The 23,926-nt window shown below is 45.8% G+C and overlaps 1 long non-coding RNA gene across 1 annotated transcript in view; it reads left to right on the forward strand.

The window, feature by feature from the left end:
- Positions 1 to 23,926, forward strand: part of LOC144180412 (uncharacterized) — a 589,231-nt gene that overhangs the window by 449,321 nt on the left and 115,984 nt on the right. Inside the window, exon 3 of the long non-coding RNA XR_013324407.1 lies at positions 15,156 to 15,179. This is a non-coding gene — a long non-coding RNA (uncharacterized LOC144180412). The remainder of the gene's footprint in view (positions 1 to 15,155; positions 15,180 to 23,926) is intronic.

The raw sequence follows: 23,926 nt of genomic DNA on the forward strand, positions 1-23,926 counted from the left end.
CACCTTTGCATAAACAGCGCATATACCTTCCTGCTGGCGCGCGAATGAAAAACAAGCCCAGCCTTTACCATATATAAATATACAAAAATAAACAAAACCTCAACGAGATTGTCGTGAGGTACCAGAAAGAAATTTGCGTTGTACAAATTACTGTTAACACATACTCAGTGTGGACCACCGTTGCAAAGGACACCGAAAATCCTCAATATCTGTAGATAGCAAAAGTGAACTCGAAAATAGCATGGACAATATATTTCAGGAAAGATACACGTAAATATGCTCTTATTATAAGGGACGGCTACGAATGATGCGAAGATTCATAAGGTAAGCTTATTTTTATTTCCCTCATTTGAAGAGTATATGAGCGGCAAGCTTTCTAGAAAACGAAAAACACGGACAAAATAAAGTAGGGAAAAGGGTAGCATTGAGAGATATTGGCTAAGATCACGAACGTAAGTTCGCAAAAAAAGGAACCTGTCACACCGAAGACTGGACGGATACCCATGAACTCGGCTAGGATATGTGGCATCTTTTCTGGCTTCCTGGCGCAACCTGCGCATAGTTATTTCTCTACTGCCTCGCGGGTGAGCGTTTTAGTCCGCCAGCAACCCGCCTGTGCTTCAAAAGGCAATGATGCACTCCTTTTGGATGACGATGATGATGATGATAATTAGTGGCTTTCCTTTTGAATCGGGGCGCCGGTTGTCAACAACCGACTTGCCAGTTTTATTACGCTTACTCGCCCTACTCCCAGCTAACCTAATAGATTTGCATCCTCCCTCCCCTCTCCCTCTCTTCCCTGTTTTAAAGCTCATCGCCCCCACCCCCGTTTTTATCTAAACTCGCTGTTCTAACATTCCATCCGTATGATTACTCCGCCTGCGTACCCATCCCTTCCCTACTTTTCCTCCACCGCCCCTCCATTTGCCTCTTCGTCACCTCTATGGCCTTGAAGTTGAGGTTCACCCTCGACCCAAATCCCAAAGCCTCCACCAGCGTCCTTTCCCCCTCACCCCGTGGTGGTCGTATCTCTGTGCAGTTCCTGGCAATATGGTCTATAGTTTCCCGATCACTGCCGCAGCACGCACATGTTTCATCCTGCTGCCTGTAGCTACCCGTGTATGCCCGGGTTCTCAGGCACCCTGCCGTGCCTCGAAGAGCAAAATACTGCCTCTCGTATTGTTATATAATCCCTCCTTCTTAATTTCACGTTTCTCTGCCCTATAGGTCTCCAGGGTTTTTTTCGCTTCCATGCTCTGTGCCCACTTCGTCGTCTCTGCTGCCTTTACCTGCTTTTTAACTGTTATGTAAACCCCACTTTCCCCTACCGAATTTCCGTACCACTTGATCAGTTGTCTGGTCCTCCGTCTCCACCACGTGTCCACGCTCCTCATATACAGGTACTTAAACACCCTCGCGGCCCATCTTTCGTCCTCCATGTCACGAAGTCGCTCCTCAAACTTTATCTTGCTCTGCGCCTCCCTCGCCTCGAAAGACGACCAGCCCATATCCCCTTGTACCGCTTCATTTGTAGTTTTGCTGTGCGCCCCTAGGGCCCATCTGCCTACCGCCCTCTGATTTACCTCCAGGCCTGCTTGGGTCTCTGGCTTCATGCACAGAACCTAATTTGCGAACGTTAATTCTGGTACCATGACCCCTTTCCAGACTCCCCTTACCACCTCGTATTTGCTGTATCCCCAGAGGGCTCTATGCTTCATAATGGCCGCGTTCCGTCTTCCTTTCGTCTTAAGGTGCGCCTCATGCGCCTGTGTGTAACCTTCGCTGTCGTTCAGCCATACTCCTAAATATTTATACTCTTTCATCAATGGTATTTCTACTTGCTGCACTGATACTGTTTTGTGCTCCGCGCCGTCGTTAAAGATCATGATCCCTGATTTTTCTCTGCTAAAGGATAGCCCTAGGTGCGTCGCTTCTTCACCGCACATATCCATCAAGCCCTGCGTATCTATCCGGTTGTCCGCCATCAATAATATGTCGTCTGCATACATTAGTCCTGAAACCCGTTGTTCCACCACGTGCCTGTTTTTATGTATGATAAGTCGAACCCCAGCGTACTGACTTCTAGCTTTCTTTCTAACCCCGCCATGTAGATCATGAACAGCAGCGGAGAGAGAGGACATCCTTGTTTCAAACCCTTGTAGGTGTATACAGGCCTATTGTAGGTTATCCCCTCCCACACTATTTGCACTTGGGTCTCCCGGTATAGCTCCCTGAGTAAGCTAATAAATTCTGCCCCAATTCCCTCGTTCTCCAGGATACTCCATAGCTTCTCTCTGTCTACATTATCATACGCCGCTTTAATGTCCAGAAAGGCTAACCACAAAGTTCGGTTTTGCATCTTGGCCACCTCTATGCATTGGCTCACCACAAATAAGTTGTCAAGCCTTCTGCCACGCGGCCGGTATAGCCTTTTCTTCTATCCTTGTTCTGATGCCTTGTAGTAGCTTTCCCTTGCTCTTTGGTCCTAACTGGTTAATCAACTCCATCGGTATCCCATCTGTGCCTACCGCGGTATTTTTGGGGACCTTTTCCTCAGCTCTTTTCCATATCAGCTTGTCCCCATCTATCTCCAAACATTCCGGCCTACCCGTCGCGACATCTCTGTGTCGCTGTGGGGTCTCTTCATCCATCCTACCGAACTTCTCCGTGATGATTTTGTGTAGGTATGACAATGCTTCCTCTCCCTTGAGCATCTGTCCCTGCTCGTTTTCTATAGTACCGCCTTCTGTGGGACTCGTGCGTTTCCCTAACGCCTGCACATGGTTCCGAAACCTTTTCGGCGCATCTCTACCTCTTCCTCGTATTTGTGCTACCCATCGCTCGCTGTCCCCCTTTATGTTCGCCTGCACTAATTGCTACACTTCGTGCTTCATTTGCTTATATTGCTCCCATTTTAGGTCCACCTCTTCCTGCTGTCTCCCTGCCCTCTTGGTCTGTCTGTGATCTCTAGACGCCTGTTTGCGCCTCTCTATCGCCTCCTTGATTTCTTTGTCCCACCAGCTTTTAGGTGTTTTCTTGCCTCTCCATCGATTGGCCCCCTCTGCCTTGATTATTTTTTCCTGCATAGTTTTGATGAGCCTGTCATATTCCCAATCTTCTCCAGGATTTATTTCTATGTCAGCCTCTATGCTTTTGGCTATAACCGCAATTTGTTTGCTGTTTAACTTTGTGCGCTGCCCCGGTCGACCAGTTTTTTCCTTCGCCCAGTTTCCCAAAACCGAGGTTTGTGCGCTTGTGGTCACTGCCCAGACTGTGGCCCCCTTCCTCATCTATGGTCATTCCATCCAGCCATTCATAGAGTCCCTCTGAAATAAGGCCGTAGTAAATACTTGACTGTCTCCTACCACACTCCCACGTTATTTGGCCCTCGCAGTTTTGTTCCCTATTTACTATAATCAGCTTTCGGTACTCATACAGATACATGGTCGATGAGCTCCCCCCACGGCCATTTTGTCTGTCGTAGACAAAACAACGCTTATATATTGATATCTCTACGCTCATTAAACATTCCCAGGTGGTAAATGTTTTTCTGCCGCCTGAACATTTATGGTGCGCCTCATTCACAGGCGTAGCTTTGGAGCATCAATTTAACTGCTTTTTGTACCGCAAAACAAAAAGGACAGACCCATTACTTTGTTCTAAATTATTCCGCACAGTATTCATACAGTGATCATTCCTGCTCTTTTTTGCTGCATGAGCTCTGTTTAGTCATAAAATAAGCCAACACGTAGAAACAGATTTGGCTCTAAACGTCTGTTCCTTTGCCCGACCTTTTCATCACTGCGTAGATAACCTTGTATAACCGCTAATTTTTAGGGACGTGCAGGAGGTACAATTTTGTAGTGGCAATTTCTCGTCTTACATCAACGTCAGATGTTCGTTACAAAGCACTCTAGTATGCTATTGCAGTACAGCTAACCAGGTCATATATCGTGCTTTTCAGCTACAAAACCACCCAATTATTGCGACATGTTCTTGAAACATGGGATAAAGACAACCTTGGAATCGATTAGGAAAAGTTTGAAATAAATCAAGGATAGCCTTTTATACTTTGGTTTTGACGTATGACGTATCTGCAATTGTATGACGTATCTGCAAAGGAGAGCTTTTTTTCAAATCGAACCATTTTCCCGCTGAACTCCAGTTGCACGAGAATTAAAAATAATGGACATGTAACACTAAAAACTGGACTCCCTACACTATATATATATATATATATATGTATATATTTATATATATATATATATATATATATATATATATATATATATATATATATATATATATATATATATATATATATATATATATATATATATATATAGTCTGGAAAAATAAAACCTCACACAGAGCGTGAAAAAATAAGGTTAGTAGAGACAGAGACACACGAGAAAGACGTAGAAAATGAGAAAAAGTAAACTTATCTCTACTTTCTACGTCTGTCTCGTGTGTCTCGGTCTCTATCTACTAACCTTTTATATATCAATATATATATATATATATATATATAAGGGTTGGCAGTCAAGAAAACCTCGGAAAGCAAAGGGGAGAATGCGGTAGGTAATAGAAACAGCTGGAGAATTTTTTGAGACAGAAAGAAAGTGGTGAAGAAATGCCCGCCGGGTGGGATCCCAACCCACAACCTCTGGAGGTCGTGGGTTCGGTTCCCTCTTTAGGAGACAGCCAATCTTGTGTCAGAAGGGGTTGCGAATAGAAAAAACAGCGTACTATGCCCTCGGCACACATTCAGCGCTGGTTTGTATTTTGTTGCTGTTGTCTTCCAGAAGGAAGGCGTTGCGCTGCTGAGCACGAGGTCGCGGGTTCGATTCCCGGCCGCGGCGGCCGCTTTTCTGATGGAGGCGAAAAGCAAAAACGCCCGTGTGTACGAGATTTCGGCGCACGATAAAGATCCCCAGGTGGTCAAAATTAATCCGGAGCCCTCCACTACGGCGCGCCTCATCGCCTGCGTTGCGTCGGCGCGTTAAACCCCACAATCGATCGTCTTCCAGAATGAGTTTCGCGGTGTATGTAGCGAAAACTGCGAAGAACCTGAAGGGAAATGGGAGAAGGAAAACACGTTGTACGTTAATATCTGGTCAATTGAGGATCCAGCTAGCGCAGTCAGCCGTATTTCCACAAAATTCCTTTCGCAAGTGAGAACAGGCAGTGACAGTCAGCAGTCCTTTTATTATCACGAAAAACGTATTGAGGAGGAGTAACGGTTGTCTTTTTACGAGGGAGGGATTTTCTGGCCATCTTCTATGAGGAGATGACTTTTTTTTCCACACTCAGAAAAGAAGTTTCACACGCAAAAGGCGGGGTTTCATTTCTAGAAGAACGACGACAAACACCAAATATTCCAACCGAGGTGCTCTTGATAGTTCGCTGTAAAAGAATGTCAGCTCGGGCACTGACATAAACATGGATGGTGCTCAATTTAAAAATGGGGAAGAACATCCTTATTGTGAGCGTTGCTTGCAACTTATCTCATTACGCAAGACTGCCATGTAAGTGCGCATATGTAAAATAGTCATTTTATTTATGGTATATTGTTAGGCTTGCTTCAGCTTCAAAGGGGTGCCACGCGTTCTGAAGTCTTTCTAGGCACCACGCGACGAAGCGCAGACGCCGGAGCTACAAAGACAACAAGTGACTTTGCTCCTTTTGCGTTGTGGTTGCCGATTTATTTGCAAGCACTTGTGCACATCGTTGGGATACGACACCCGTCGGAAACTGTGCAGCCTGTGGAAAGATAGCTTGTCGAAACCGAACTGGTGTTTGCGCCTCAGTGAGCAAAGACTAGTACAAATTCCACAGTATTGTATCAAAAGATATTCTACATACGAACCTGATCCCGACCAACACCCCACCTGAAAACTGTGTCGACACCGACCTAATACATCCCATATTCTCGAACATCCGCACTAATGTTGACACGTTTTGTATAGCTTACAAGGCTCTAGTGAAATTTTGACGTTATCCAAAAACGGGAAAATGCGTGAGTCAATATGTTAATTTTTATTACGCGACATAAGCAAAACGAGGGGGAAAACGTGCGAAACCGGAATACGAACCATTTTCTTCATGCAGCCTCGGGCTCGATGTTGTAAATACGACTGTAAATTACTCTTTTGTTGACCTCGATGTTGTTTTCAAAGCTGGCACGAAGCATGAATAGCAAAACAGGCATTAAAAGAGCTTTAACTATATGCCACAAAAAGTGTGAAAGCTCACACAGCCCGTTTCCTTCTGCGTTTTGGCTCACGGGCGTAAGCTCAGCGAGTAGTTTGGCATCACGTATGCGTCGATCGAACTTGCGTCGTCATGCTCGGCGCAGCCAAAAAAAAAAAAACAAGAAAGAAGAGGAAAACGAACGCTATGCACCCGAAAGCGCCACAATATCCACGTCCGATGAGAAGGACGCGAAGTCCTCCGGGGAAGTTTGGCGCCGCCTGCCTTTTTGCATCCCATTGAAGCTCGTGAAGTCACGATGCGAGCGCAATAACCAACAATGTAAATGGTCCCGCAAAAAAAGAGAGGTGGAGAGCTTAAGTAGAAAACGAAGCAGGTGGCGCAAGAGAAGGAGAAAAAGTAGCACTGGAAAAAAACATCATTTGCATGTTCCTGTCATAGCCGCTCAAGCAAGGATGAATATCGTATGAACTTCACTGCCTTTTTCCTCCGTGCAGTTATTTTCATCCCGCGTATCTTTCGGGAGAGAAGGAGGACGCATCGATCTGTCCCATTTCTTTCCTCGCTTTCAAGCTGACGTTTTCTGGCTTTGCCTCAGCCCTAGCATAGAGTGTACGTCGCTACTGCCATCCAAGTGCGTGCATCGTTTCCCTAAAGCCTGCCTCCTTCATTCTTGAGAGATTATAATTCTTTGTTCACCTGGATGCTGGTTCCGCGCTGTTGTTGAAAATGGTAGTCCCCAAATTCAGGAACGTCGAGAGGTTTATCCGTAATCAGCAAATGGGATTCCATTTCTGCGCCCAAATAGCTTGCGGGTATATAATCAGTGTCGTTGGTGTACGTTGCTTGGAGTAACTGCTCTTCCTTTGCAGCCGGCAGAGATGTAGATAAAAAAGTGAAGCCATATTCTTTGGCGTAAGAGCTTTGTTCAGAGTTTTTGCAAATAACGATAGTTAGAGAGAAAATATAGGTATGCAAATAAACGTCGGTGTCATTGAGTTCAGAGTAAGACCGTTTTCTATTTTAATATTTGTCTTGGATGCGTTATCCCCATTTAACGATATTTTTTAGTAGACTGTCTCCTTCTTTTGCCTTATGCGTACAAGCTTTTATGTAATATGCGAAGAGCACATTTGCTTTTTGGGCTAAATTTACCCTACTCCCGGATTTCGAGGGCAGTCATCCTTTGGAAATTGTTTGCAGTTGACCGGGATATAAGTCTTTCACTTCTTAAAATCAATCTGCTGGCGATACCTATGTTCAGGTGATAAAAACCAAAGGATTGACCTCTTTCGAACGCGGAATTGCGCGTCCTCGAACCAACAAAACGGAATCTGAATAGGGAAAGAAAAAGCAAGACCTCGAGTAGCAGAGGGAATAAAACCAAATAAATGAGTCTTAGGATGAGCGTCGCTGCACTGTCTGCCTTTTCAGTCCTAAGCAGACTACGAATGACGTCCGTCATATCCTGGGAACAAAAATGGGCTGTCACAATTGTGGATGAATTCTCAATCTATGCGGATGAAATAAGAAAAGTAAGAAGTCGACGGCGTAGCTCTTCCACGTGACATGAGAGGTAACAAAGTATAAAAACGTCGGAACGAACCGTATAAAGACAAGAAAAGCCGGGTAAAGCTGGCTCGATATGAAAGAAACTGCACTGCTCGTTCTTTTCAAGTCAGTAGTTTACCGGCTGGCAGGCCTGAGTTGGCATGTATGGCTTAGACGTCGTTTATGGTTCCTGTCGGCTGCGTTGGTTTTTTCCTTCTGTCAGACCGATGTCGCTTAACCTGAAACAACGTGGCTGACGGGGTTAAACTTGCTATTTTCTCCAAAGCTGGCAATAAACGAGTATTTTCTAAGCAGACGATCTTTTCTGGCATTATGTTTTCTTGTTCACTAAGATTCGGACGCTACTTATTATCGTTTTTGCGCATTTTCTCCTATTTTTTTTTACTTTCTATGAGCAAACGTCACATATTGAAGTCTTAGCAGCACCCTGTAGCGAGTTGGTTCAAGATCTTGAAGTAAATCGAACAGCGCGAACAGGCGGTACGAGGGAGTAGAAAACATGAAAGACACAGGTGAGTCTTAGGGGTGGGAAATCATATGTTTACGGTGTACGCCATTTTTGGGCTATAATAGCACTCACCAACATGAACGGACACAAAATAAATTTCAACTGTGCGCATATGTATCAGCTTGATACATACAAAGTCCCTTCATACCAATAAATAGCACACTCACGGGTTACGACGTAAAAATCACACCACTGTGAACCTTCTTTTACCAGCCGGTGCACAGATAAAAAAAAAAGCGTGAAAGCTTTACCACACTACTTTGTCCCGACCACACCATTGGCTAGAAACACGTTTTCTGAAGTGGCTGTCATTTGAATTGGCCGCTAGCACTAGAAGACTGAGTTGGTGGTGGTCGCGATGAAAGCAAGCTTCTTGATTATCTTGGAAAAATTGCTTCCCACCTCTCCACCGAAAAAAGAATATTTGCCCGAGCACTCATGAGGGTTGTGTTTATTTGCTCCATATGTCTACAACACCCCTTTTTCCCGGCAAGTGCCAGTACCCCGTATGTGAAATTGGAGATATGATGTCCGAGGACGCCGAGTTGGGAAAGGGAAGCGAGTGCCGGAGGATGGGTCCGCCGCGCATTGGGGGAGGAGGAAGCACACGGGCCGCTCAAGGTCAAGATATTTCGCTTCCTCAGCAATAAAACAAAAAGAAAAGCACTACAACGCCACCCGCCCCGGGAGAAGCCTACTTGAATTGCTGGAGACGGTGAATGGGAGCCCGCGCCGCGGACACGTGAACAGCCAGCTGCCGATAACGTGTGCACGGCCGGTATAGGGGGCCCATGGTGCCTTCGTATTCGGGTCACTACTTTCCGCAAAACAAAGGCGTTCATACGTGGCTCCCGTTTCGCACCATTCTTCCGAAGCCTGATTCTTCAATACCTCGACTAAAAGGAGCCATGAAGAGAAAATACAACTTCGTTTAATTTGAAAGAACTGGGATTCAGTATCTCACTCAGCTCCATTACAGCCACAAAATATGTTTTTTAACGAAAAAAAAGCAAGAAGTATTTAAAAACTTTCAAATATTGCGCCACAGTGACGTGTTATGAGCAAGAATGACGTCATACGAGCCAACAATAAAACATAATTTTCAGTGCGTTAACTGCACGTTAGCATTCAAGTGATGCGGTCAAATGGAACTAGAGGCCCCATTACAGACGTCCAGTCATGTGTCGTCGCGACAGGTCAGTTAGGCGGCCGCCAATCGCACGAACGAGGTTCCGTGACGTCATAGAAAAGTTGCGGGAAATTGGCTAGGGGGTCGCGACTACTTCACGCGTTTTCTTTAATATCTTATTAAAGAAAATTTTTCCGTTATTTGTTCGAAGATTGCGATGATATTGGTATCACTGTTATCCGGACTCACCAGTCTTTCTAATAAACCAAACTTGTATTTTGTCTTCATGGCTCCTTTAAATATGAAGTTGCTTAGCAAATGCTTCATATTTTCGGTTTAATGCCTACTGGCGCTTATCCGCCTCAAAACTGTCACCTGCCACTCCATCAGAACAGTCATCGAAGTCTTCGTTCACCTGACTGTCTGTTACTCCCTCGGTGTGTACGATGTTGCAAAGGCACGTAGCCGTGCATGCCTAACTGCTTAAAAGTGGCCTGTTAAAAAAAAGAAAGCGAAGGATTTTGTTTTTCCACTGTTTACTTTGACACACTTGCGGCATGTTAAGTTTCAAATTTTTTGCTTGTGGCTGGAACACTTTTCTCCTTTGAAAGAGCTTGCTCTTCAGCTCATACGTCAAGACATTTGTCTGTAACATTGTGTTTAGCACATGCCGTGACCGGCAAATACAACTGCAGTGCAAAATTGGTTGCTGCGAAGTAGAGGTTTGCGTGTTCTGTTTTTCTACGCCTATTTTGATGCAGGTGCGATATGGTATGCCAACAGATTCGTGAGCACGGTTAGAACATCGATTTTCGTTTTCTTTGAAACGCCGGAATCTGCAAATAATCCATCAAAAAACTTGGCTCTAGAATATTATGCGTGGTCGCACACTGGGATAAGCAAATATAGAAGAGCATTTCTTTGAAAACCGTTAGCAAAAATGGCAGTGGCGAAATCAAAGTTTCCAGATACTTTGCTCTCCAGAATCAAGCTTCGGACCTAAGAAAAAGAAACAAAACGAGTATTGCAGCTACTCCAATTCTTCAGGAGTCTTAGGTCAACGCATTTGTCACTGACGTAACGGTAGTAGAGGCATAAGCAACGGTATAAAAAAAAGCTGTCCTTCATTTCTTGGTAGTATCTCGTCGCATTTACTAATAAAAGGTAAAATGTAATCCAACATTCCTTCTTTATTTTCATTTTCAAAATATGCGGTGTTTTTCCTTGGAGTTATTTTCTAAAGACATACTCGGAGGTGATCCTTGTGAGCAAGACAATGAGCTCCCGTAAAGGTAATCTCAGTTAAGACGAATTCTCGCTGATTCCGAACAACGTGGGAACGTTTGTTTGGTTTTCCATAGAACCACTAAAAAAATCCGCTTAAGACGAACAGCCGTGCAAGTACTATTCGGTTAATACGAACAGCATTCGGGTCGACCACAACTGCGGGCAATTCTGTGTAGCCTACATAGCAGTCTGTGGTGTGCGGCAGGACATTTACGTGATTAGAGGGAAAGACACGTAAATTAAAACCACATATAGAAGCGAATTCGCGCCACAAAGGAAGGGAGGAAGCGAAAATAAGACACGCAGATAAAGCTACAACTCCTCACACCCGTCAACCTGCTGAGCCAGCGGCAAAGCAAAGGAAAAATAGAGCGAGAGGGAGAGAGAACGGCTTTAAGGGAGAGAGGCGCAAAACTGGGAGGGTAAAAAAAGTGAAAGAAAAAGCGACGACTGAGACTTCCTGTTCCCGAACGTAGGTGTTTTCCTGACCAATGCCGTTTCTCAGCGGTAGCATGTGAGTTCGAGTCGGTTTGTGTCGCGAGTCCCACCGCGTCACCACCGTGAAAGCGATGACCTCTCTGTCTATGCTGCGTTGCCGCTTGAGACAGCTAGTGTACGCTTTCCATCACCGCTTGGACAGGATAAAACGTGGCAAGAGAACTTGGAGACAGCCTTTTATCAAGTTTCGCACACAAATTATTTTGTTGTATTTATACTGCGTTCACCTTCTTGGAGCCAGATATTTGCATGCACTTGGGCGTTATGCCAATTCTTTTTTGGGGATGGACCTCAGATAAGACGAACTTCTGATAAGGCGAACAAATTATGATGTTCTCTTTGAGTTCGTCTTAACGGGAGTTCACTGTATTGCTTAAAGCGAGATGATTATATCTCGCTTTCTGACACTTTTTGCAGATGTTAGAGTTGCAGTCCGCACATAATAGTCTCATCATCATCAACCTACTGAGGTCCACTGCAGGATGAAGGCCTCTCCCATTGACATTCATCCGCTCCGGAACTGCGCTGCTCGAGACCTCAGTTTACCCCCATTTTTTTTTAATTTCATCCGTCCATCGGATTAATGGCTTTCCTTTTTTTCTAGACCAACGTCTTGTTATTCACGCTGTTACCCTAATTCTCCACCGGTTTTCTTTTAGTCTCACCACGTGGCCAGCCCAAGTCCATTTGTTTTTTTTTTACTGGCAGTATGATATCTTCTCCGCGAGTTTGTTCTCTGATCCAGGAACCTCGTTTTCAGTCTCTAAGCATTACAGTCAAACACGGATATATCGAACTCCAAGGGGATCGCGAAATAGTTCGATATATGAAAAATTCGATATAAAAATATGGGCTCTGAGACCTCATTTGTGGCGGACGACCACTTACCGATCTGCGCATTCAAGAATGACAACTAAGTCCGCACTAACGACGCAACAGGACGCTTTATTTGCGTGAAAAGAAATCGCTCATCTTGGCCTGCTTCTTCGTCCTGTATATGGAATTAAAGACGCTGGTCTCGATCTGCTCAAGGATATCCAGGTGCGACAGCCCAGTTCCTCCATGTCGCCGCAACTACGTCGAATGAAGCTGAACGCAGCCGCCAGTTCACCGGTGGAGTACGATCGTGTATCCGCATCCTCGTCCGGACGATCTTCGCCACTCGAGCTATCAGCCTGGGTTCCTGCAACCGCAGCTACGATATCCTCGTCACCGGTGCTCGGAACAGCCTAAACATTCCTGTCAGCGTTCACGAAGTTGCCGGCAGACACTCCGGCTGGAACAGCAGCCGGGAAAAGGGATCACAGCTCGCGAAACGTGTCGTCCATGCCCTGTTCGTCGTCGTCGCCATCTTCGCAAGCTTGCGAAAATTCAGACGTCACGAAGCCTGCCTTCCGGAAGCAGTTGGCCACGCTCTGCTTTACGCTGTTCCAGGCACCAGTCATCATGTGTTTGGCGCCCAGCTGGTCAACTTTAAGCTCGGTGCCCATGCGGAGGTTCATCAAAAGCCTATCGAGGCGTCACCTCCTGTACCCAACCTTGAACGACTTTGTCGAGTGGTCCAGCGGCTGCAGCCTGGCTGTTGTGTTCGGAGGCAGAAACTTGAGCTCGATGTTGTCGAGCCCGCAGGTGGTTTGGTTGGCTGAGCAGTTATCCATGAGGAAGCAAGCGTGACGCTCCGAGGCCCCGGCTTCTCTCCCTGTCGGGTTTTGGCGAAGGCACTAAGTGACCGCGGAAATCGGGGGTGCAGCTACCGCCGAAGAGCACCTTCCAGCTCGCGCGGCGTTCGATATACCCAATGTCGGAAAAAATACCGTTCGATATAAACGTATGAATTCCTATACTTTTACACAGAATTTTCAAGGGGATAATTCATGAGTTCGATATAGACAATAATTCGATATACCCGTGTTCGATATATCCGTGTTCGACTGTACTCCTATTATTATCGAGGCCCGTTGAGGCGACCGAAATTTGCTTTCCATTTGTTTAGTAAGGTGCCATATTTCAGCTCTGTATGTCATAAACGGCCGTATACGCAGTTGTTGTAGGTCTTTCTTTTTAGTGACAGAGGTTACTTTTGAGCTTTCTTTTCGTTATTTGGGAGTGCTCCCCGCCGGATTGCTGTCTCGTGGTTGGGGTCAACACTAACCATCTGCCAAGGTAGCTATATTCTTTTACGTATTTTAACTTTTCGTTCCCTAAGCTGAACAGGGCGTTTTTGGTCTTCTTATTTTTCACTATTTCAGTTTAATTTATATTTATTTTAGCCCCATGGCCGTGCTTTCTCATTGTAGTTCCTCAAGCATTATTTGCAGGTGTTCTGCAGTCTCACACAGAAACACTATCTCGTCCGGAAACCTCAAATGGTTCAAGTATTCCCCGTTTTTCCTTAATCTTATGTTCCTTCACTCAAGCTTTCTAAATACGCCCGGCATACATGCTGTGATAATAGTTTAATAGTTTAGTTTTAAGAGTTGAGTCGCAATAAAGCGGTGAACTTAAAACTGTCGCTAAAATCAATGTTATGATAACAACGAGAAATTGGTTGTAACTGTGCTGTTTGATGCAGTGACGACCTTTATCCAGTCAGTTTGCTCTCACTGTTCCTTATAGGTATATTGTATCCCTGCGTTGTGTAGGCTTATTTGCCGGCTTTATTTGTGGTGTTGTGGAATTTGTATTTGAAGAGAGCCCAGCTTCCCACATAAGCGCTTATTAAGTCAGACACGCATGGGATGGTGTTGATAGCTGTGTGCCTGTGTGCATGTGTGCGTGCATCCGTGCATGCAAAATGCATTCAATGGCCGCGAGTGTCGTCATGTGCGCGTGCGGAATTTAGTGCGAAGATGTTTCTCAAGGGCAACAAAAGGATAATCTGTATAATACATGGTGGCCACAGCACTTTACAAGCTTATTCGTGATATTTTTACGATTTGCGTTTCGATAAATGCCTGTCTTTCCGTCCATAAGCCCCATGGGCGTAGGTTTGTGTGCCATACTATGATGTCCTAAGCATCCTCCGTTCCTTTATTAGGGCTCAACTTTTTTCTTGGGAATGACTTGAGCAAAGTGCGGCCGCACAAATGCGCTCCCTCGGTGCAAACGGTGTCGTCGTGCCTCATGAACTGGAGAAGCGTGATCGCCAAGCATCTTGTTAGGGCGGCCGCATTTAATCGTTTTGCGTTGTTTAATCTGGGCACAGGCATGTGTGGCTCCTGTAATGAATACACATCTTTTGGACGTCGCTCCTCTGGGTGCCCTGATTTCTCATGCGGTCCTTGTAGCGAAGATTTTGTATCCCTCTGTGTGTCAAAGTGAGGGGAGTGCAGACGCTAGCTTCAATGAAGCAAGAAGGATCCTAAAAAAAGCCCGCAAGAAAGGAAAACTGTCAAAAACACTCAAGTGGATGATACACATACACATATTTTGGACGTCGCTCCTCTGGGTGCCCTGATTTCTCATGCGGTCCTTGTAGCGAAGATTTTGTATCCCTCTGTGTGTCAAAGTGAGGGGAGTGCAGACGCTAGCTTCAATGAAGCAAGAAGGATCCTAAAAAAAGCCCGCAAGAAAGGAAAACTGTCAAAAACACTCAAGTGGATGATACACATACACATATTTTGGACGTCGCTCCTCTGGGTGCCCTGATTTCTCATGCGGTCCTTGTAGCGATGATTTTGTATCCCTCTGTGTGTCGAAGTGAAGGGAGTGCAGACGCCAGCTTCAATGAAGCAAGAAGGATCCTAAAAAAGCTCGCAAGAAAGGAAAACCGTCAAAAACACTCAAGTAGATGATCCCTAAATTTTTGTTGCTGATGGCGATACAATTTGCTGAATGTTGTCCACACTCATAATCCCACCTCAGCGCGGAAAATATCACCAACCACCATTTCACTACTCCTTTGTGTTTCTGTAATGTTTCTCATCATTATTTTATTTTTCTCGACAGGTTACCTGCGGCGATCGACGACAGGTGAGCGCAAGGGCGTTTCTTACACCTACCCATGTTTCTGCGAAGGCGGAATTGATCTCCAACTTGATGGACATTAAAGCTTTGATATCATATGGGTTGTACAAACCATTCCGTACCCGTTGTTAGCATTTTACAAAGACTTGCGCGGTTTTTATTCTGTCAGAAAGCGATACAGTAACCTCTCGGAGGCATATTTTCTGCTTATGTTTGGATTCAGCGTGAATAAGATGCTTACGAGCGTTCAAGCCAGACACGACGGGGTTCCGAACGAAGTAAGCAAGACAGACCACCGATGCGCATTTCCCTGACGCACTGGATATAAGCGAACTTCACACCGATCGCTTGAGACCAGAGAGCGATCGTCCGTCTACGCGCGCCTTGGCGAAGGGCGCACTTCTTTTGCGTATTGAGTTCCGCGCTTTTTCAAGTTAGTTATTAATGTTCTGGAAGCGTCCTTCAATGTCAGTTCCAGGCATATTACGCTTTTCTCCTGTAGCATAATTATGAAACGCCAACACTTCAGCCCTGTTTTCGACGTGCTACGAATACCCAGAAGCAAAAAAAAAAAACGTGCTCGGCAGCGGTGGTAGGCTAGCGCACCCGTGTTCTTACAGCAATCCAAGACTTGTTGCGCAACTCTCAGGATCGTAGGATGGGGCAAGTATTACGCTTCAGTGGAAAGCTTCAATTCATTGAACCTACAGTGCATGCTTTTTGTTTAGTAGAAAGCAAAAAGAAGATGAACAGTAAACACAATGCCGGTAGCTACTACTGCACTCAGCGGTTTTTCCCCTAGCCAGCGAAACGTTTTGAAGCAAATGAATTCTCCCTTCATGATATCGATTGAATATCGCAGAAAAAAAGCTCGCTCTGGCGTCGAGGGTTCGCGCAGCAGCCATACAAACATTTCTGAAGCGCCTCTGGAGACCGTTCTTATTCATCTTGCAAACAACGAGTCGTTTTGGTAGATGGTGGATAGTGGTAATGAAAGGGCAAAGCGGCGCATACACCCTGTAATCTGTCTACGTTTAATGGACCACTCCAATTAACTTGTCCAAGGTTGGCACGAGCGGAACATCAAACGTTTCGCAGGAGCAAGCCTCCATAATAATTTGGGCACCAAAATTTTACTGTTCGCCCATGCTTAATTAGCTTAAGACTCAATCTTGCAAGCCCACTGTGGGCTGTATGAGATGCCATATGGGTTTTTGTAGTGTGGAAGGGTACGTTAAGAGGGCTTCTCTGAATATGCGGACGTACAAAGGGCAATTATTAGAATGTATTTCCCGTAATATTCGTAATACCAAGGCTAGTAATTAGAAACCCCTGAAAGATATTTTTTCTTCAAGTTCTGTGACGTGCGTATATCTTTAGCGTTTGGCAATGCTTACCGTCAATTGGCGTCGCTTAAATTCTTTGCTCTGTGTTCGGCGCTGCTATTATTGCGCATGCAAGGGAGCTGTTCCTAACTTATCCTTTTTGTTAATTTCACCTCCCCGGTATTTTATTCATACATGACGCCACGAGCGGACGCAGCCAATTTAACTGGGCGGAGAGGTAAGGTGAAGGCATTCCTGTGAGAGAACGCGAGAATCACAATAAATAAGACGCTGCCATAATGAAAAGCAGACCTTTATTATTTTTTTAAATTTTAAGTGTACAATAGCTGTGCTATCGAGCAAGACACAAGTTTGTGGGCTGTGTCCAGGCATAAATATTGTGCCGCGAATAACGTCCGTGCGCCTTTATAAGTCAGCCTTAGAAGGCACGACTGCCCCAAAACTGCTCCCGTTTAATGGTGTCCTGGGTATAGCTTCCCTATATAACCCGCCGCGGTGGCTAAGGTGTTGTGCTGCTGAGCAGGAGGACGCAGGTTCGATTTCCGACCGAAACGGTCGCTTTTCTGCTGGAGGCAAAAAAGCAAAAAAACGCCCGTGTGTACGATATTTCGGCGCAGGTTAAAGATCCCCAGGTCGTCAAAATTAATCCCCAGCCCTCCACTACGGCGCGCCTCATCGCCTGTGTTGCGTCGGCGCGTTAAACCATACAATCAATCAATCAGCTTCCCTATATAGCGCGTGTATGCCACCTATGCCATAATGCTCCTTCATATGGTAATATGGTATGTGTAATATCCTTGCATGACTGAACCGGCTCTAAAGAAACAGAAAGATACATTCGACCTCTACACCGACGTTGTTTTTCAAGCCCCGACATGAAAAGTGGAACATGGGCACCGCAGCGCCATACTGACACGACTTTCAGCTAGCGTAGACACAAAAAGGCCGAAGAGTTACTCTGTAAACATTCAGGGCATGTTTGAGTCTGAAGAGTATTTGTGTAGAGCTGTACAGAACCTCTGTGAGAACGACAAGCTCCTACCCGCCGCGGTGGCTTAGTGGCTATGGTGTTATGCACTGGTGTGCCCAAAAACGAGGGTTTTATACCGTCCGGGGTGGCTGCTTTTCTGATAGATGCGAAACTAAAAAAAAAAACACACCCGTGCGTCGGGATTTCGACGCTAGTTAAAGGTCCTCAGGCACTCTAAACTAATTCAGAGCCCTCCCCTACGGCGATCCTCATATCCCAGGTTTACTTTCGGCGTGTTAAACCATAAAATCAATCAAGCAATCAACAAAAGGCACTTGTATGTCACACCCACCGCGGTGGCTCAGTGGCTAAGGCGTAGCGCTGCTGAGCACGAGGTCGCGGGTTCGATTCCCGGCCGCGGCGGCCGCTTTTCTGATGGAGGCCAAAAGCAACAACGCCCGTGTGTTGGAGATTTCGGCGCACGTTAAAGATCCCCAGGTGGTCAAAATTAATCCGGAGCCCTCCACTACGGCGCGCCTCATCGCCTGCGTTGCGTCAGTGCGTTAAACCCTACAATCAATCAATCAATCTCTTGTATGTCACCGCTTCGGCCTATTAGCTCGAAGAGATCCTGTATATGACAGTAGGGCTACTCTGTTAAAAGAGAAACATTGAATAATTGCAGAGGTTAGCTGCAGCCGAAAGAGATGATATTTGCTCCAAACATTGCAAACAAGAAAAGATAAAGCGGTCGTCTTAAGAAACCACGAGGTAATAGAAATCGTGTTATAAATGGCGGCTGTTGAAAGGTCCCACGTGCGCTGAGTAAGAATTTGCTATCTACAATATATGCACCCACGTACAGCCACAATATGCCCATAGCATCTGTGCACGTATATGAAGTATACATATTTACGTTGTTTTGCAACACGGGAACGTCATGTCCTAAACTTATATACAACTATCTAGAATGTAGCCAGAAAGAGTATAATAGAATATATAAGTATTTACTATTCACAGTTCAACGCATACCTGCGATAGGGGTTGCCGCTCTACACCAGGAGAACACGTGCATTTCGTCACGGTCGCATTTTTACGTTGCTTAAAAGAACGCTCTTAACGCACGGAAGGCTTTGCTGTGGCTTCGTACATCTATTTACAGACCCAATAAGTTTCACAGACAGGAGTGTCCCAGATAAAAGGCTATTCGTGTCAATTTTCTCCTCTCGGCCGCATAAAGGGGCAGCGATAGACTTTTAGACTGACTCTCTTTGACGTATAAAGAGGGTATTCGAGTAGCACGTGACGCACGTCTATAGACTGCTACCCGTAAGGGCAGCTGGTGTCGTCAGCGAATCGAACATCGTATGAAACGTTATTGTGTAGGCGAAGTTACCATACAAGCTATGTAATATTGCCTCGACGAAACAGCCTGATGAGATTATAATACATCAATATAAAGCACCAGTATAACCTCGAATTACTCTTGTAAGTCGTTATCAGGACGGGTATGAGCACGAATTACTCCTGTACATTGTATGATCGGACGACTACATGCTCGCACAACTCCGGTATACATCTATATATGTCGGCACACGTTAAACATCCTCAGGTAGTCAAAATTAATCCGGAACACTCCACTACGGCGCCCCTCATCGCCTCTGTAGCATTGGCGCTTTGAACCTCATAATAAATCAACTTCTACATGAGCCCTGTGCGAGTACCAAAGCTGCTGTATATCGTCATGCAGGACCAGTATCGATTGACAGTTACAATATCGCACATGTGGGAGGCGCTATGGTCGTGCATGACTTCTCATATAATCCTGAAGAGTCCTCTAACTCCCGAATTCAGGAGCAATACAGCGCCCTACTGGCCATGTGTAAAATACGTAGGACATTTGTAATCTCAAACAACACAATATTATGAGCTGAAAAGTCGCGGTACTGAGGTTTTTGTTCCTTCTGCGAAAATGTGAGGACCGGGTTTCATGGAAGGCACAGAGAGGGCCCGTTTATTTTCTAAATATCTGCCAAAAAAGGTTCATGTACACGCGCATGCCAAAACGTTTGAAGATCAGCTGGTTAGTACTGCTAAAATTATTTTAAATCAACAAATTTGCATTCGTGCTCTTCTTCGTGCCCAGCGAAACAAAAGAATAAGAGAAAGGTGAGCTCTTCATGTTCGCATGGTACTACAAGAATCCTTCCTTTTACTGCCCACTGAGGTTCAATGTAGCGCCGCACATTCCGTGCTAACCCACCTCGGTGGCTCAGTGGCTAAGGCGTTGCGCTGCTAAGCATGAGGTCGCGGGTTCAATTCCCGGCCGCTACGGCCGCTTTTCTGATGGAGGCGAAAAGCAAAAACGCCCGTGTGTACGAGATCGCGGCGCGTGTTAAAGATCCGCAGGTTGCCAAAATTAATCCGGAGCCCTCCACTACGGCGCGCCTCATCCTATTCTTTGCGTCGGCGCGTCAAACCCTACAATCAGTCAACCAACATTCCGTGCTATTTGCCTGTTTTCTGGTGTCTCGGTACCCATAAGGCATGTGCGCCGCCGCAAAGTGATATAACGTTGTCGGCAAGTTCGTTTAGAAATCCACCATCAGTGTGTCTTTGGTGGCAAGCGCATTGCACGGGCTCGTCGTTAGCTTATTTTATGTTCGATACTTTTATTAAGCTCACTGTCATTTCGGTTGCGCTCGCTTTGGCGTTTACACAATCTTAACAATAGAATTTTGCTTGATTGGTTGGTTGGGTTGTATTTTAGAAAGCCAAATTATTTGCGCATGACGTGATTCTTACCGCCCATTACTACCTCAGCTTATTATTCTTGACGATGTGCGATGCCATTTTCGTCGGTGGCCACATGATTGCCGTGATATGGACTACTCATTCAACAGTCCCATGGCCGACAACAGTGCAGTGAGGCTGTTTGTCTGCACGAGTTATTAGTTTCTCCGTGGAAAAGTGCAGAAAATGTCCGACTGAACCGAGATTATAGACATAAAATTGGAAATAACCATACAGCACTCAAACACTCACACCGGGCGCAACTTCCGTAACGCTTTACAGAAACTCGGCTGCAAAATCCGCTTTTGGCTATCCTATACTCTACCGTGTTCTCTGAGTCCGTATGCTGCAACACCTAACGGTATGAGCATGAAACTTGCACTACTGCGTAGACAGGAGGCGTAGTGAAAAGCTGTTGGTAGCTTTGTCGTAAAAGCTTTTTGAGGTTTTCTTCAGACAGTTATTGCCAAACCTTAAGCAAACGCTTGTTTTTGTTTCTAACGATGTGCCGTATTGGTAGACTTCCTATCGTAATAAAAAAATAGCTGAGCACGCAACAGGGGTGTGGATGCGAATGAAAATAAATAAGGAATGTGGTATCGGGCAGCGCGTTTAAGGAATGACAAGAAACAGGCTAAGAGGCCTTAAAAACGCAAACAGAACAACATCAGAGGGGAAAGCAGAAGGCCATTAGCATAGCTCTGTGGTGGCCATTGCTTGCAAGGAGGGAACACAAAAAAAGGAGGAATAAGTCGTGCGCGCTGCAGCGTGCCTGAGGACGAAATGGAATGGAGCGAAAACGAGACGTCGGTCCCGCACTTCGTCCTGTTGGATCCCGGGTCTGCAAAATGAGACGGAAGAGCCTCGCTTCTCATCACATTCATTTTTCTTCTTATCTCCACTCCGTATCGAACAGCACGAAACACATATTTAAAAAAAAAGTTGCTTAGTATGAAATGGGACGGAGATACGTCTTCGCGGCGAACAAAAGGGAAGCAAAATACGGCGGGAGACATGCCACAAAACCGGAGAGCGAGACTATGATATAGAAAATACAGCGAATTTCGCAAATTCTGGGGATCCCACCACGCCGTCGGAGACCACGTCGCATGTGCACTATACGGAGCTCTGCAGACAATGTTGCAGTGGCACTGGCTGCAGCATTTTTGGTTGGGCAAGGCGAGAGCCATTTACGCGTCGTGGTGCCAACCAAAGAAGCACGCGGCAGTTCCTTCGTGCAAGCTATAAGAGAACGCTGTTCGGAGAGCGAAGCGATGTCGTGTTGGAGAATATTCTGGACTTATACTATGAATCGACTATTTCAGCTATTGTATTAGTTCTCGACACAGCAATTTAATATACCCTATTTTGCAACGTGCGACTGCATCTCATAATGGCAGCAAAAGGAACATTTAAAAAGGCGCTGGAGTGTGACTGATACAACGCTTTCTTTCCTTCACTACTTCAAGCACTGCGTTACCTTTAGTTATGGTAAGCGCGGAGGATAGCCCCGGTGTTTCTCGCCGCTGCAGGTACCTTTTCTTTATCTAATGTGATTCTGTAGTGATTTTATTTAAAGCGGTTCTCGATGCTTCTATTGATCTCCGAGTAAAAAAACGAGAGCCCCTTTATTAAGAGAAAGATGGTCAACGCGCCATCTCCCATGCAGCCTGAGTCAAAGTCAAAGTCCAAATTATAAACTGATTCGGCTGTGTCGAAATGGCGCAATCGGATGGACATTGGCTTCATTACGAGTGGGAACCACGTTTGCTTCCGATCATGGGAATTTTTTGTTGTGAAACCCATTGAGTAAAGTTGTTTTTTTTGTTGTGCGTTTTGCGCGACGAATGGCGCAAGCAGTGTGGAGTAGAAGCTTCCTTTTAAAAGACGTCGGATAATATTCCAGGAGGAGAGAGTAAAACGTGCACAGCTACCTAGCCCCCCTTTCTCTGCACCGCTCTGTGATGCACTTTAAATTTGTGGCGTAATAGTGCCCTCCTCGGTAAAGTCGCAAGGTTTGGATTTTAAAAGCATGAAGGGATCCCGATTTGGTACTGTCCTCGCCGCTATGATCCATAAACCTCAATAAAAAGTCTTGAAATAACTCTCAAATGCATTGTTATGTTACTGTTGAGCATCTTGGAGTATGAAATACCGGCTATTCCTGGCAATATTATGGTGGGAATAAAAAATACTTCGCCTTATTCTTCTCTCTAGAGACATTTAGCAGCAATCAATAGATAGCAATTCACTGTACAAACTTCCGCCGAGAAAACCGGTAATTTTTATCCACTCGAGGCAGGACGCTAGATACTGTTATATACGGGAAGGTGTCCCCGATTCGGACTGCATCGCCTCCGTCATGTGAGGTAGCGTGGCGAAGAGCGGCCAGCAGAGGTTGCTGCCTTGGTGATGGCGACAAGAGGCCGAAAGCAAACTTAACTGGTTTAGTGCATGGCGAAAGGTGAGGCGAAACAATACATGAACGATACCCTTCTGGGTGAGCTTACAGCAATGCTTGAAAAGAGAGACAGCATGGATTCGCTGCTGCAAAGCGAATTTAATCTATCCAGCGAGAGGGTGGGTTGTATATAGAGAAGCCCTAACGGCTGCGCGGCTTTCAAAGTGCTTCTGGGCGCACGGCCCGAAAATAGTACAGATACACACAACACTCTTCCTAAGTTCGTGAGTAAGTCGCCAGCAGTAGCGGCGCTCGTTGAGTCTGACAGAGGGGGAAGGAGATATCGACTGCAGCGTCCACTTCGTCGGGACATGTCTCTACACGAAGACCTGTTGGCAGCCGCCGAAGTTGTCGCCGATAGCGAGGCGGCGCGCGGCCGGCACACACGAGGAGGGTAGGCTCTGCAACACAACACAAGAACACTGCACGAAGCTTGCAGTACGTGCGAAAAAAACAAAATGCGGCACGATGAATTGCAGCAGTACCCAACCGCATTTCGTGAGGATGCGATACTGGACGCGTATGCTACCCCCATCACCAGATTAGGGCAGAATGGTTTCACCAGTGAGATAAGAGTGTGGTCGACAGCAAAATTACGAAGGGCATTCCTAAGAGCTAAGATATCTGCGGGTGTGGCTTCATGAAGAACCTTTTTAACTGCGTCCGTGTACCATCAGTGCTGTCGGGAACTAGTTCACTCATAATCAGCGCCTAGCCTCGCTTTTCAGAAAATGCTGATGGCATTTTATGAAATGCCGAGGCAGCACAAAGCTTCTTTTAATTCTCAGTCATGCCGCCCGGTATATCTGTGAGCAGTCAATAAAGTGGCAACAGAATGCTACGATACACGCAGGCAAGGCGTGGGAATGCAAAACTGTACTCAAAATGTCGCAACTTGTAGTCAATGCTGTAAAATAGGAAGGAGAAAGCTACCTTCGACTGCCCGAACTCTGCCCCCGTTACAACTCCGTGTTTTTCTCGGTGCTTCGTTTTTCTAGGGGGTTCTGACTCGCAGTTTATCTAGGCTGCCACGCTTCAATCTTCTCTCTTCTTTTTTTCGCCCGCTGAGTGCTGCGACGCTAACCGGAACCGATGCGTGAAATCGGTTCTCCGCGAAGATGCTGCTTCGAGCGCGCGCACGGTTGGAACACGTCACCGACTTCAGTTTTATTACTCGCAACGG

Source organism: Haemaphysalis longicornis, unplaced genomic scaffold (assembly GCF_048455015.1).
Source record: "Haemaphysalis longicornis isolate Haplotype H1 unplaced genomic scaffold, Haemaphysalis longicornis Haplotype H1 scaffold_4, whole genome shotgun sequence".
NCBI lineage: Eukaryota > Metazoa > Arthropoda > Arachnida > Ixodida > Ixodidae > Haemaphysalis > Haemaphysalis longicornis.